This window comes from Dendropsophus ebraccatus, chromosome 3, assembly GCF_027789765.1.
Source record: "Dendropsophus ebraccatus isolate aDenEbr1 chromosome 3, aDenEbr1.pat, whole genome shotgun sequence".
Taxonomy (NCBI): Eukaryota; Metazoa; Chordata; class Amphibia; order Anura; family Hylidae; genus Dendropsophus; species Dendropsophus ebraccatus.
The window spans coordinates 165,790,444-165,805,804 of record NC_091456.1 but is presented as its reverse complement, the minus strand read 5'-3'; positions in this window follow the sequence as shown (position 1 = coordinate 165,805,804).

Here is a 15,361-nt window from a genome sequence, read left to right as displayed (position 1 = left end):
TCACCGAGAACTGTCACGCTTTCCACTTTTTATGAAAATATAAAATTCTTCAGAATTTTTTTTTTGTGTACAAAAAAGTAATGTCAAATTGTCCATGTATTTCTTGGGCATGGTGCTCATTGAGGATCATTGGACATCTACTGAATTGATGTTAAAGGAGGAAATCTGACAGCCGGCAGGGGCAGGGGGGAATTTGATAACAAGTATGAACTTACCTCTCCCTGTGCCCGCAGTGAGCTGCGGGACCGACCTCAGGACCCCAGCCAGAAGTCATTTTCTCCCGGGTTGTGATGACGTTATGACTCGGTGGAAAAGGCCTATCCTGGCTGAGGGACTGGCCGCTCAGCCAATCAGCTACAGGAGCGGCATCCTGCCCCAGTCACTGACTGGCTGAGCGGCCACTCCATCAGCAGGGTTGTGACGCGCTGGAGATCCTGGTGAGGGTCCCGAGGCCAGCCCCGCCACTCACCACTTCACGGGGAGATGTAAGTTTGTACTATAAAATGCTCCCCTACCGGCTGCCGGATTTTCCGGCCGGACTTCCGGCTGCATTAGATTTGGCTTTCAGTCTATAAAGGGAATGAGTTGGATCAGAACTAGAGTCCTGGAACTGGAGTCCAAAAGAGTCAAAACAGGTGACCAGTCAAATCAGATAGAACTGATCAGTATCTAGTAACTGTAACAACTAAAGATGAACGCAACTCAGTCATTCTCCGATCATTCTTCATTTTCATACCGGTGGCTAAAGAAGTTGGATACAGCTCTAGGGGTTCTTGGAAAACATGAATACAGCCTATAACCTATGGCTGTATTCATGTTTTTTTGGACTCCCTAGGGCTGCATCCAACTTTTTTAGTCACCAGTATTCAATTGCCAAATGATCCAACTCTAGCATGCTGGAATCACACTCATCTCTAGTAACAACATTTCTTTAGATTATTTTGAAGACAGAACATTGTTCTATATAAAATCAGACTTCAGACATACAAAGTAGCTTACTCAATGACCCAGAATACACGAAAGCTGTAGATACGCGGTCTAAGAGTCCGTTTTTTAAGATCAAAGACTGAACATCTCAGCTGGGTTTAAATAGCCCACCACTGATGATGTCATCAGACAGACCCATTTACATTGATTATTTCAAGAAGGCTACAGGAAGACATTTAGAGGGCCTAGTCAAGTTCTAGGCCATGGTCTGTTGAGTATTAGAGTAATAGTTAGGTTAAATGACAGATGCCTCTATTTTGGCGCTGCTATATTAGTTCTATGAGCCAAACCAGAGACACCAATCTGTAGACAGTGATGTTTCAAAAATGTTGCCCCATTATCAGTGCTAAGCATGGTTCCCAAAGGCAGTCTGAGCTAACGTGTCTATTGACTCACATATTGGTCAGAATCCTGCAGGAGCAAGACCTTCAAAAAAGTCCTAGCTACAGAAGGGTGTCTCTGGTTGTGCTGATATCAAGTTTCAAGGCTTGGCCTGGATCAATTATGTCTGATATGAGTGTGCAAGGATGCAAGCGAATGCCGATCAGGGAGATTGGCGCTCGTCTGTAGTGCCTTCAGAAGGCACAATGACGCAGAGAGGCCACACAAACGATAACTGTATTGTTTGTGCAGCCATATGTCCTTCGTGTAAAAGATGTTTAAGAGATGCTATCAGCCGAGGATCGGGCACTTACCTGAAACTTGGCTGATCGCTGCCACTTTTACACAGGCCGACTATCAACCAAAGGAGTGTTTCGAGTAGCGCTCGTTATCGGCCCGTGTAAAAGGGGCTTTACAGGATAGATAGACTTATGGCAACAACTATTTTTGGCTGATACACAGCAAAGCACCATAAGTCATTCTCATTTGTTTGCATTAGCTGCAACACAGCAACCTATAATCTGTTTGTATTGTCTAAATGAGAATTTATTCATTTATATGTTTGTACATTGTTATGGGGGCAGCCATGTTGAATTTCTGGTCTGCTCTGTTAGCAGCATTTAGAGATGAGCTTTACAACTGAAAGCGACTCATTGACCTCTATGGAAAACTCGGCAGGTTCGCTCATCTCTGGCCACTACGCCACAAAGTTTGTGAACCCTCAAGAATTAGAATTTTTTTTATGTTTCTCCATAAATTGACCCACAACATTAGATTTTCACATGTCCTAAAAGTAGAGTCTACATTCGACTTGGTCACTTATTTACTGCAGAAAATGATGAAATGTCATGTATGTGTGAGTGGTAAAAGTATGGGAACCTTTTCTTCCAGCATTTGCTATGATCTTCTGGTTCAGCAAAAACTTCGTCATTGTTAATTTAGTCCATTACACTCAATGTAAGCTACGTAATAATCACGGCCGTTGTTGCCGATTTGCAACAACGGCCCTGATTACTACGTAGCTTGGTTAGTGCTGCCTTCAATGGAATCCCATCCAGAGTGTATACACATAGTATACACTCCGGCCGAGATCCCCAGCGCCGCTGCAACAAACTGACATGTCAGTCTTCTGCGGCCACTATTCATTGAATAGCAGCCGCAGAAAACCCTGTCAGTGCACACAATGGAGTAGGGATTGTAAAATTTGAATAACCCCCAATGGTTGTCTGCACAAATGCTTTGCAAACTATAAGGGGGTCTCATCAGTAAGGTGCCCTCTAGTGGTTGGTGAGGTGCAGCTGGGAAGGCAGTTTTCATGATTATGTAACCATAAGTCTATGGCTGTAGCCATCTCAGGTTTAGCAATGTAATTGACAAATTCTGTAGTTATTTTTTCTGTAATTATTTCAATATAATAAAAATTCAGGAGACACATAACGGTGAGCTAAGTGACATATCATCAGTACATATCATGGAGCCCAGACATCATCTTGGTCTGTATAAGTAAGTTTGAGAAGCTCTGATCTGCACAGTATATAATACACCACACATCCAGCTCCTACAGTACTACAAACCCTAGATATGTAGATTGTGTATTGAATAAAGCCTTTAAACAGTGAATCCTGAAGGACGGCCAGGGCATCTGGTGTAACTTAACCTTATTATCAGTCCTGACTCTGTAATATATCGAAAATGTTTGTGTACATAATAAAAATCATTTACTATAAATCATAAAATGGTTTTATGTCATGGTAAAATGGGATTACTTGAAAAATAGTACAAACTGGATCGTGTTGAGTAACGGCAATATTAATACGCCAAAAAGCCAAGTTTTCTGTGGTTCAGCAGAATGACACAATACATTATTATAATCTCTCTGCTTGTAGTCTGGAGAAATGTACAACCACTGTGGGTTCTGGTGTTTTCTTTTCATAGTAATCAGAATTTTTTTTTTTTCTTCAAAGGTATTTTTTCCTCCCAATGTCATTTATTTCATCACTTTTTTCACTACCAGATGGTAAGAAGTAGTAATGATAAATGGACCTCTTTCCCAGTAATATATGTTAGACTAGAAAATGTACCCGTTTCTGCCCGGGTATAAGGTGTCAGTCTGTTAATTAGATTTGTTCCAAGGGTGCCCAGGAGGCCAATCTATACCCTTGTTTTTTGGCCCCTAAATACCCAGACAGTTCTGCACTGTTTATGTAAATTGTAGCTTATGCACATTAGAAATAAACTAAAAACTTTAAACATCCTAAATACCTAATAGCCAAACTGAGATGTCATGTGAGCAGACTGTATACAGAGCCTGGTTATATACAACATTGTCAGTGTTATATACAGACCCTGGTTATATGCAACATAGTCAGGGTTATATACAGCCTGATTATTTACAACATTGGCAGTGTTGTATACAGCCTGTTTATATACAACATTGGCAGTGTTATATACAGAGCCTGGTTATATACAACATTGGCAGTGTTATATACAGCCTGGTTATTTACAACATTGGCAGTGTTGTATACAGCCTGTTTATATACAACATTGGCAGTGTTATATACAGAGCCTGGTTATATACAATATTGGCAGTGTTATATACAGCCTGGTTATATACAACATTGGCAGTGTTATATACAGAGCCTGGTTATATCCAAAATAGCAGTGTTATTTACAGAGCCTGGTTATATACAACATTGGCAGTGTTGTATACAGCCTGTTTATATACAACATTGGCAGTGTTATATACAGAGCCTGGTTATTTACAACATTGGCAGTGTTATATTCAGCCTGATTATATACAACATTAGCAGTGTAATATACAGCCTGTTTATTTGCAACATTGGCAGTGTTATACAAAGCCTGGTTATATACAACATTGGCAGTGCTATATACAGGCTGGTTATATACAACATTAGCAGTGTAATATACAGGCCATTTATTTGCAACATTGGCAGTGTTATACAAAGCCTGGTTATGTACAACATTGGCAGTATTATTGACAGGTACTTAGACATAAAGATTTTTACCTGATACAACTCTGGAGCAGCAACATACAATTGTCCATGTGGAAAACATGCAGAATACAGATTTATGCCGCCATCTGCGGTGATTGGCCTTATACCTTGTTTATTGTCATTGCAAATGATGCTTAACAGAAAACTGCAATCGTCTAAAAGGTATTGTTTCATCTCAGTTAATCAGTGGAATTAGTGTATACCTGCACTGTATATTTGCGGGAGCTGTATACCTGTAGTGTGTAGTTGGGGGGGGGCTGTATACCTTAAATGTATAGTTAAGGGAAGTCCAATATAGCAGTAGTGTATAGTTGGGTGGGGTGTGTATATTTATGCTGTATAGTTTTCGGGAAGTGCTGTATACCTGCAGTGTATAGTTGGTAGAGATGCTGTATACCTGTAGTGTATAGTTGGTGGAGGTCTTGTATACCTGTAGTGTATAGTTTGAGGGTCCTGTATACCTGTAGTATATAGTTGGGGGAGGTCCTATATACCTGTAGTGTATAGTTTCGGGGTCCTGTATACCTGTAGTATATAGTTGGTAAAGGTGCTGTGTACCTGTAGTGTATAGTTGGTGGAGGTCTTGTATACCTGTAGTTTATAGTCTGAGGGTCCTGGATACCTGTAGTGTATAGTTGGTGGAGGTCTTGTATACCTGTAGTGTATAGTTTGAGGGTCCTGTATACCTGTATTATATAGTATGTGGAGGTCCTGTATACCTGTATTGTATAGTTTGGGGGTCCTGTATACCTGTAGTATAGAGTTGGTGGAGGTGCTGTATACCTGTAGTATAGAATTGGTGGAGGTCCTGTATACCGGTAGTTTATAATTTGGGGGGCCTGTATACCTGTATTATAGAGTTAGTGAAAGTCCTGTATGCCTGTAGTGTATAGTTGGTGGAGGCCCTGTATACCTGTAGTGTATAGTTTGGGGTCCTGTTTACCTGTAGTATATAGTTGGTAGAAGTACTGTATACCTGTAGTGCATAGTTTGGGGTCCTGTATACCTGTAGTATAAAGTGGGTGGATGTCCTGTATACCTGTAGTGTATAGTTTTGGGGTCCTGAATACCTGTAGTGTATAGTATAGGGTCCTGTATACTTGTTGTATATAGTTGGTAGAGGTCCTGTATACCTGTAGTGTATAGTTTTGGGGTCCTGTATATTTGTAGTGTATAGTTTGGGGTCCTGTATACCTGTAGTATATAGTTGGTGGAGGTCCTGTATACCTGTAGTGTATAGTTTTGGTGTCCTGTATACCTGTAGTATATAGTTGATGGAGGTCTTGCACACCTGTATTGTATAGTTATGGGGTCCTGTATACTTGTAGTGTCCTGTATACCTGTACTGCATAGTTGGAGTAGGGGGTCTACCATTGATTTCTGTGGATCTGTTGTGAAGCATTCCAAATTCCTTTGAAAATGAAAGTAGTAATCCTATTGGTTGCTAAGGCTTCCAACTGCCATCACTGCTGGAGAGCTGCAGCGCTAATTATGTTGTCTGTGTGTGCAGTGTGGAGATTTTCCCATTCATTTCTATGGGGCGCTCTTCCCCCTCCCCTCCTGTACATCTGGCAAGGACGGGACCTTTGCTCTAACTTTCCCGGGCACCCAATGTACCTGTGTGCCAAATTTGGGGTCAAACGGTTCAGGCGTTTGGAAGTCTGTAGAGGACAGACGGACAGAAAGACAGACAGACAGACTCATTTTTATTATATAGATTGTACAGTTAGATTTTATAGTTTGCATATTATAATCTATACAAGACCTGCCTTCCTTCCCTCCCTAACTCCCTCCATCCCTCCCTTCCTTCCTTCCTTCCTTCCTTCCTTCCTTCCTTCCTTCCTTCCTTCCCTCCCTCCCTCCTTCTATTCCTAATCTCTTTCCTCCCTCCTTCCTTCCCCTATGTTCCTTCCTCCCTTCCTCCTTTCATTTTTCTTTTTGGAAAAAAGGGGTTGCTTATGATGACAATTGTACCCTACGTCGGGGTAGCCTATAAGTTATTGTGGCTGCTGCGTGGGTGTAGGGTCACTTGGGCACTTGTCACGGTGGCCAGGAGTGGTGTTCGAACCCACCCCCGGACAAACGGGCACTGTGCTTGAGGTTTGGATAAACCAATTGTGAACAGATGAATGGGTGCAAGAAATAATTGACCAGAGTCCAATGACTTAACCAGGATAACTCATTTTACTTGTAGGAACTTCAATGCAATATAAAATAATACACTTTTGGTAACTGCAGGTACAGGCAGGAGGTAGTAAGAGAAGTCACAGCAAAGGAATGCCTTGAAGGCCCTGTCCAATGTAGCAGTGTACCCTGCCGGGATAGCATAGTGAAAAATAGAAGTGACTAATGAAGAAGATACTCGTTTTCACTTATAGATATCTGTGATCTGACAGCCTTATGCCCTATAGTGTCGGCATACCCGTCCTGCTAGAGTAGTACGATGTCCCATGCCCCTGCGCTGAGGTGAGTAGACTTCCAAGACTCTCAGAGTTGCCGCACTTTGCAGATACGTAGGCTTAACTGCCGCTTTGTCCTACTGGGGTCAGTATCTAACTCCAGGTGACTGACCTGTGTGTTGCTGAAGGTATCCCTGGCATGGACAAGTTTTTCCTCAAATGATGTCCTCTAACCCGATCAGGAGCTAGCTCCTTATTATAGGGTTAGCTAGTGTAGGGTTGGTGGGGCTGTGTTGTGTGCAAGAGAGAAGAAAGATAAAAGGTAGAAAGAAGAGGAAAACACAACATGTGACACAAAACCAGTTAACCCAATACTTCCTCCAGCTGTGCTCAATAGAATACATACAGTAAATACAACAGTGACACCTAGTGGGGAAAAACACGTGATAAACTTTTCCTTCATCCCCTCTGTAAAAACCTGAGTGAGTTACTGTGCCCAGGTGCCTAAGAAACTTAGTGGCACACCTGTGCTGGGACACTACAAATGCATCAAAACCTCCAACTAATACTTGGTCTAAACTCACACTAGACAAGCTAAAGAAGTTCCAGCTACCTGGGGCAATGGTGTAAGTGGTCAAGGGCACTATGACTGATGCCATGTTGTATCACATAAACCCAGAGGAGACCAGTCTACAGTGTTAGCCGGGCAGCAGGGGTCATTCAATTTCAGAGCGGGGGCGTCGTATAAATTTACGTATAACTGTGTGTGCCAAGCCTTTCAGTTTATGACAAATCACCCACCCGTACACATACATGATACCTTCAATGTCACAGAGTTTTTGCTCATTTACCAGAAATAAGGCTAAAAATATTTCAAAACCAAATATTTTTGCAATCTCTGTGCTGTTTATTTTCTGTATTATGGTGCCCATAGACATTGGAGATAAACACCAGTTTTCGGTTTCAGGGAACTCCAGCTCTTGTGTATACGCAGTCTATTCAGCGCTCTTACAACAAAAACAAAATGTTTTTCGGCCTCAGCTCCAATCTTTCTGACATGATGTTAGTACCTTCGGGAGTATCCATGCTTTGCAGACGCAGGATATTGTTATGGTCTTTTTCCACTATTCACTACAGGCATAGTCTAATGCACAAGATAATATATCAAAAGGTAATAAATTATATTGTTTAGTTATCAGTCGCAGAGTGTTTATACTCCGACGCATGCAAGCTTATAGAGAATATAATATGCTCAATATGTGTCCACATCAGCCCTGCTTAGCCCTGAAGACCACCGAGGTTGTAGGGTGATACGCAATATCTAGCCCAGCTTTTGTCACTGCTCTTCATGAGGATGTCAGGGAAGAATCGCTTATTGTTCTCCCTGTACGGGAAAAAGCCGAGCAGCTGGAATCGGACTGGGTCTCCACCTATCACCTATGTACAGAAAGCCCCTCACCTGTCTGTCCTGTCATCTTATAGTTCTTACCCCAGTGATGATTCTACTATGTGTTCTGTATGTAGTAGAAGTCAAGTTGTGAACTAAATGAAATATGAATATCCAGATTTATCTATCTATCTATCTCATATCTATCTATCTATCTATCTATCTATCTATCTATCTATCTATCTATCCGATATCATCTATCTATCTCCTATCTATCTATCTAATATCTATCTATCTATCTATCTATCTCATATCTATCTATCTATCTATCTATCTATCTAATATCTATCTATCTATCTATCTATCTATCTATCTATCTATCTATCTATCCATCCGATATCATCTTTCTATCTATCTATCTATCTATCTATCCGATATCATCTATCTATCTATCTATCTATCTATCTATCTATCTATCTATCTATCTATCTATCCATCCGATATCATCTATCTATCTATCTATCTATCTATCTATCTATCTATCTATCCGATATCATCTATCTATCTCCTATCTATCTATCTATCTATCTATCTTCTATCTATCTATCTATCTATCTATCTATCTATCTATCTCATATCTATCTATCTATCTATCTAATATCTATCTATCTATCTATCTATCTAATATCTATCTATCTATCTATCTATCTATCTATCTATCTATCTATCTCATATCTATCTATCTATCTATCTATCTATCTAATATCTATCTAATATCTATCTATCTATCTATCTATCTATCATCTATCTATCATCTATCTATCTATCTATCTATCTATCTATCTATCTATCTATCCATCCGATATCTTTCTATCTATCTATCTATCTATCTATCTATCTATCTATCCGATATCATCTATCTATCTATCTATCTATCTATCTATCTATCTATCCATCCGATATCATCTATCTATCTATCTATCTATCTATCTATCTATCTATCTATCTATCCGATATCATCTATCTATCTCCTATCTATCTATCTATCTATCTATCTATCTATCTATCTATTATCTATCTATCTATCTATCTATCTATCTATCTATCTATCTATCTATCTATCTATTATCTATCTATTATCTATCTATCTCCTATCTATCTATCTATCTATCTCCTATCTATTTATCTATTTATCTATCTATCTATCTATCTATCTATCTATCTACTCTACCAGTTGCTGTACCAATGGTGTCTAGCATCGTGCACTTCTGCCAGATAGAGGCTACAGTGTTCAGAGATGTAAGTAGGGCCCCAAGGTAAATTTTGGGATATATATATATATATATATATATATATATATATATATATATATATATATAATTTTGTTTAACATTGTGGACATTTTTATTAATTTTTTTTTTCCTCCTATTGTGACTATTTTCAGAGTTTGGCAGAAAATTTTATATATAGTTAACTAGTGAATTATGTAATGCCTGATATGAATGCCTAACTAACAAATCTAACCTTTAGGGGTCTAGAAAGGTTGGGTGACAACACATATAGGAAGTTGTTATATGTTTTCAAATGTGAGTACAAACCTGATATATCTTCTCCATTGCTTATATATTTAGAGTAGTACTTGATGAAGATTTCCATAAAAAATCAGAAATCTAATATTTACTGCTGCAAAGATTCTGGACATCTCAAACAATGACTCTTGATATGGGATGGATTTTGCATGGGTCAAGCTAGTCAGATCTATGGGACTGTGGATTACAGACATATACAGAAAATAGCTGTATTTACTGCTAGTGGATGCTTAGGAGTTAACTGCAATAAACTTAATAATAAAACAAGGTCCTCCTGTCCAGCTGAGCAATGTGTGATACAATCTCTGAACAACTCAGCAGCCTAACTGGAAGTGCTGGTTCTTTAAGGTCATCTTACACCACATTGAGGTGCTATTGCACAATACAACCCGAAGAGCAGCTCCGGCTGCTGCATCACATGGAACTGGGAGAGGATTGAGCAAATAGATGGTTACATTGCTACATGACCCCTTAAAGGGATTGTCTGAACTATCTAAAAATGCAGCCTGTCATTGTCAGAAAATAGAATAATATGCTAGCCTCACCTGTTTTATCTCCCTGTGTGCAGTTCTCAGCTCTGCAGTGAAGTAAACAAAAGTGGCATGGAGGACCAGAGTGAGAGCACTGGACATGGCGGGCATAAAGCAAATGAGGGTAGTGTACCTAAGAAATGAATTGTGCTACTGTGCCACCTGACTTCATCACTTCATTGTGCCTTCATACTCCCTTGATTGATTTAATCATGCTACTGCCCCCCTATGGAGCCAGAGTATTTTAAGGAATTGTGCCACTGTCCTCTATTGTTCTGGGCAACCATCCCCAAATGATCTTTAACACTAGCGCTTAATAATATTCCACCAAATCTAATTGGATTGTGCCATTGTTATCTCTAATATATCGTGTCACTATAACATCCAATGTACCATGCCACATGCCTCTATTATATACTGTTGTACTATATACTGTCCTCTATGATATACACTCAACTTTTCTAGACCCCTGAAGGGTAGATTTGTTTAGTTAGGCATTCGTATCAGGCATTAAATAATTCACTAGTTACAAATAGTGACAATAGGAGGGAAATAAAAAAAGTCAACAATGTTAAACAAAACTAGATGTACTATCAGAAGTGATTTTATATATATATATATATATATATATATATATATATATATATATTTATATTTATCCCAAAATTTACCTTGGGGCCCTACTTACATCACCGAACACTGTAGCCTCTATCTGGGAGATGTACCCCAGGATGCTAGACACCATTGGTACAGCAAATGGTACAGAGGATAGATAGATAGATAGATAGATAGATAGATAGATAGATGGATAGATAGATAGACTGTATTTTAATGTACTGTACCATTGTCCCCTTTAATGTACTATACCACTGTACCCTCTAATGTACTGTACCACTGTCCTCTCTAATGTACTGTACCACTGTCCCCTCTAATGTACTGCACCACTGTCCCCTCTAATGTACTTTACCACTGTCCTCTCTAATGTACTGTACCACTGTCCCCTCTAATGTACTACACCACTGTCCCCTCTAATGTACTGTACCACTGTCCTCTCTAATGTACTGTACCACTGTCCCCTCTAATGTACTGTACCACTGCCCCCTCTAATGTACTGTACCACTGTCCTCTCTAATGTACTGTACCACTGCCCCCGCTAATGTACTGCACCACTGTCCCCTCTAATGTACTGGGCCACTGTCCCCTCTAATGTACTGTACCACTGCCCCCTCTAATGTACTGTACCACTGTCCCCTCTAATGTACTGTACCACTGCCCCCTCTAATGTACTGTACCACTGCCCCCTCTAATGTACTGTACCACTGTCCCCTCTAATGCACTGTGCCACTGTCCTCTTCAATGTACTGTACCACTGCCCCCTCTAATGTACTGTACCACTGTCCCCTTTAATGTACTATACCACGGTACCCTCTAATGTACTGTACCACTGTCCTCTCTGATGTACTGTACCACTGCCCCCTCTAATGTACTGTACCACTGCCCCCTCTAATGTACTGTACCACTGTCCTCTCTAATGTACTGTACCACTGCCCCCTCTAATGTACTGTACCACTGCCCCCTCTAATGTACTGTACCACTGTCTCCTCTAATGTACTGTACCACTGTCCCCTCTAATGCACTGTACCTCTGTCCCCTCTAATGTACTGTACCACTGCCCCCTCTAATGTACTGTACCTCTGTCCCCTCTAATGTACTGTACCACTGCCCCCTCTAATGCACTGTGCCACTGTCCTCTTCAATGTACTGTACCACTGCCCCCTCTAATGTACTGTACCACTGCCCCCTCTAATGTACTGTACCACTGTCCCCTTTAATGTACTATACCACGGTACCCTCTAATGTACTGTACCACTGTCCTCTCTGATGTACTGTACCACTGCCCCCTCTAATGTACTGTACCACTGCCCCCTCTAATGTACTGTACCACTGTCCTCTCTAATGTACTGTACCACTGCCCCCTCTAATGTACTGTACCACTGCCCCCTCTAATGTACTGTACCACTGTCTCCTCTAATGTACTGTACCACTGTCCCCTCTAATGTACTGTACCACTGTCCTCTCTAATGTACTGTACCACTGTCCCCTCTAATGCACTGTGCCACTGTCCTCTTCAATGTACTGTACCACTGCCCCCTCTAATGTACTGTACCACTGCCCCCTCTAATGTACTGTACCACTGTCCCCTTTAATGTACTATACCACGGTACCCTCTAATGTACTGTACCACTGTCCTCTCTGATGTACTGTACCACTGCCCCCTCTAATGTACTGTACCACTGCCCCCTCTAATGTACTGTACCACTGTCCTCTCTAATGTACTGTACCACTGCCCCCTCTAATGTACTGTACCACTGCCCCCTCTAATGTACTGTACCACTGTCTCCTCTAATGTACTGTACCACTGTCCCCTCTAATGTACTGTACCACTGTCCTCTCTAATGTACTGTACCACTGCCGCCTCTAATGTACTGTACCACTGTCTCCTCTAATGTACTGTACCACTGCCCCCTCTAATGTACTGTACCACTGTCCCCTCTAATGTACTGTACCACTGTCCCCTCTAATGTACTGTGCCACTGTCCCCTTTAATGTACTGTACCACTGTCTCCTCTAATGTACTGTACCACTGTCCCCTCTAATGCACTGTGCCACTGATCTGACAACCCATTTAATGTCCATTGAGGTAATTTATCTGTGTTGTAGAGTTTAGTCTGTTGGCTAGAGATGAGCGAACTCGAGGATGCTCTGGTTTGATTACCGGTGGCTGAAGAAGTTGGATGCAGCCCTAAGGTTGCCTAAAAAACAGCTGGAATCCATGTTTTCTAAGGGTATATTCACACGGACGGGCTCGCAGCGAGATTCTCGCTGCGAGCCCGGCAGGTCCTGGCAGTTCCCATACACTACATACTTGCTGCGGTCTAAACGACCGCAGCGAGTATGTAATTATACCGCCCTTAACCCCTTCTGCTCCCCCGCTGTAAGCATACTTTACCTGTCCTTGCTGCACCGGTCCGGCGTCCTGCTCTCCCGCCCGGCCAATCAGTGGCTGCGGCTGGGCAACACACTGATTGGCCGGACAGGAGAGCAGGACGCCGGACCCGTGCAGCAAGGACAGGTAAAGTATGCTTACAGCGGGGGAGCAGAAGGGGTTAAGGGCGGTATAATTACATACTCGCTGCGGTCGTTTAGACCGCAGCAAGTATGTAGTGTATGGGAACTGTCAGGACCTGCCGGGCTCGCAGCGAGAATCTCGCTGCGAGTCCGTCCGTGTGAATATACCCTAAGACTCCCAAAGGTTGAATTCAACTTTTTCACCCACCGTTATTCAAATGTCACACACTTGTGTTTGGATGGACCTGAGCATGGTCAAAATTCATTTATCAAACTGTTGACAAAGAGATTTTCTCAACACAACAACTTTTAGATTTCTCCCCCCCCCCTTTCCCAGCAATGCAACATTTCTTTTGAAGGCGTATTCCTCTTACTTTACGTTTGTATATCTTAATTATGGCCCTGCCTTTGTTTTGCCTTAAGTTTTATTTTAGATGTTATGTCGGATTTAAACCTTTTTTTTTAAATAGATTTTGTATTTGTTTTTGTTTTTTATAGCACACCCTTTTTATCGCATTAAAGAATGCAGAGGGTTCCTATGTCTGCAAACATGAATGCCATTTTCATTCTCATATGGGAAGTTTGCTTTGAAGCTGGTTTTCAGGAAACCAGCACATACTTATGTGGCTTTCCTTAACAATCGTAGTGGTTTGAGGCATCTGTGCTGCAATGTAATTTAAAGGTTTCTGAGTTCTTGTTGAAAAACCATTGATTGACCACATAATGGTGAACTTCCAAAAGCCGACCCTTTGGCTGGTACCACTGTGTGTGGGAAGAGGCATTCAATTATGAGCTGCACTTCCGTCCAGTAACATGTAGACTTGTATTGTACAGCTTCCATACATACGAGTGGCATCTGTTTCCATCAGTCACTTCTTTGCATTAGTCATTTATATTTCAGGGATAAAGTATTGTAAGAAAAACATATTAAGGGCAAAATGAAATAAAAATTTGGCAATTCAGTGATTAGTCAGGTTTCCTGTATTCGGATATTTAAAGCTCCTCAAGTCTCAAATAGTAAAACTTATATGTTCTAATGAAAGTTATTGTTCTCTTTTAGAGTGGCCATGCCCATAGGGGGCATAGACAGCATTATATAAAGGGGGTGGCACCCTATTTAATATAATAAATGCATATGCACAGATATACATACAGTAACACACACTGTGACACATACACACCCATATTGTATACACACATACACTAAAATTCACACAAACACGTACGCACATATCACGGCTGGCTGGAGCAGTCCTGTTCTGCTGTGCCCCAATTCCCCAATCCAGAAAAGATGCTAAGGGGGTAAAAAAAAAAAAGAAAAAAAAGATTTAAAGTGGGTATAGAGTACAGTAACAAATTAAAGGGTGGTTAAAGGGGTGGTTCACAAAAAAAAAATTCTTTCAAATCAACTGGTCCCAGCAAGTGCCAGAGATTTGTAATTTACTTCTATTAAAAAAATCTCCAGTCTTCCAGTATTCATCAACTGCTGTATGTCCTACAGGAAGTGAATGTATTCCACAGATTTTCGCCTTTTCTGTGGCGTAGGGATCCCATAAACCTTCCTCGCCCAATGGTGAGGTGGGGAGGAGGCATGGTCTAGATAGAAACAGGTGTAAATCATGCCACAAATAGTTTTGTGCCCCCCCCCCCCCCCCCACACACACACAGCAAGGTGCAGGTCCCTTATTTAAGTACGCGTATGCTGATCTTAATAAATGTCCCTCTAAGTCACTGGGAGTCACTGGGAGCTTTATCACACATATCTTATAGTAAGGTTTTTTTTGTTTCCTGTAGCAACCAATCACAGCTCAGCTTTTATTTTAGCAGGACAATTGAAGAAATGAAAGCTGAGCTGTGATTGGTTGCTATGAGACTCTTAGTATAATGCCTCCTAAGGCGCGCGTGCCGGCTGTCTCAGATTTAAAGGGCCAGTCCGCCCCTAATT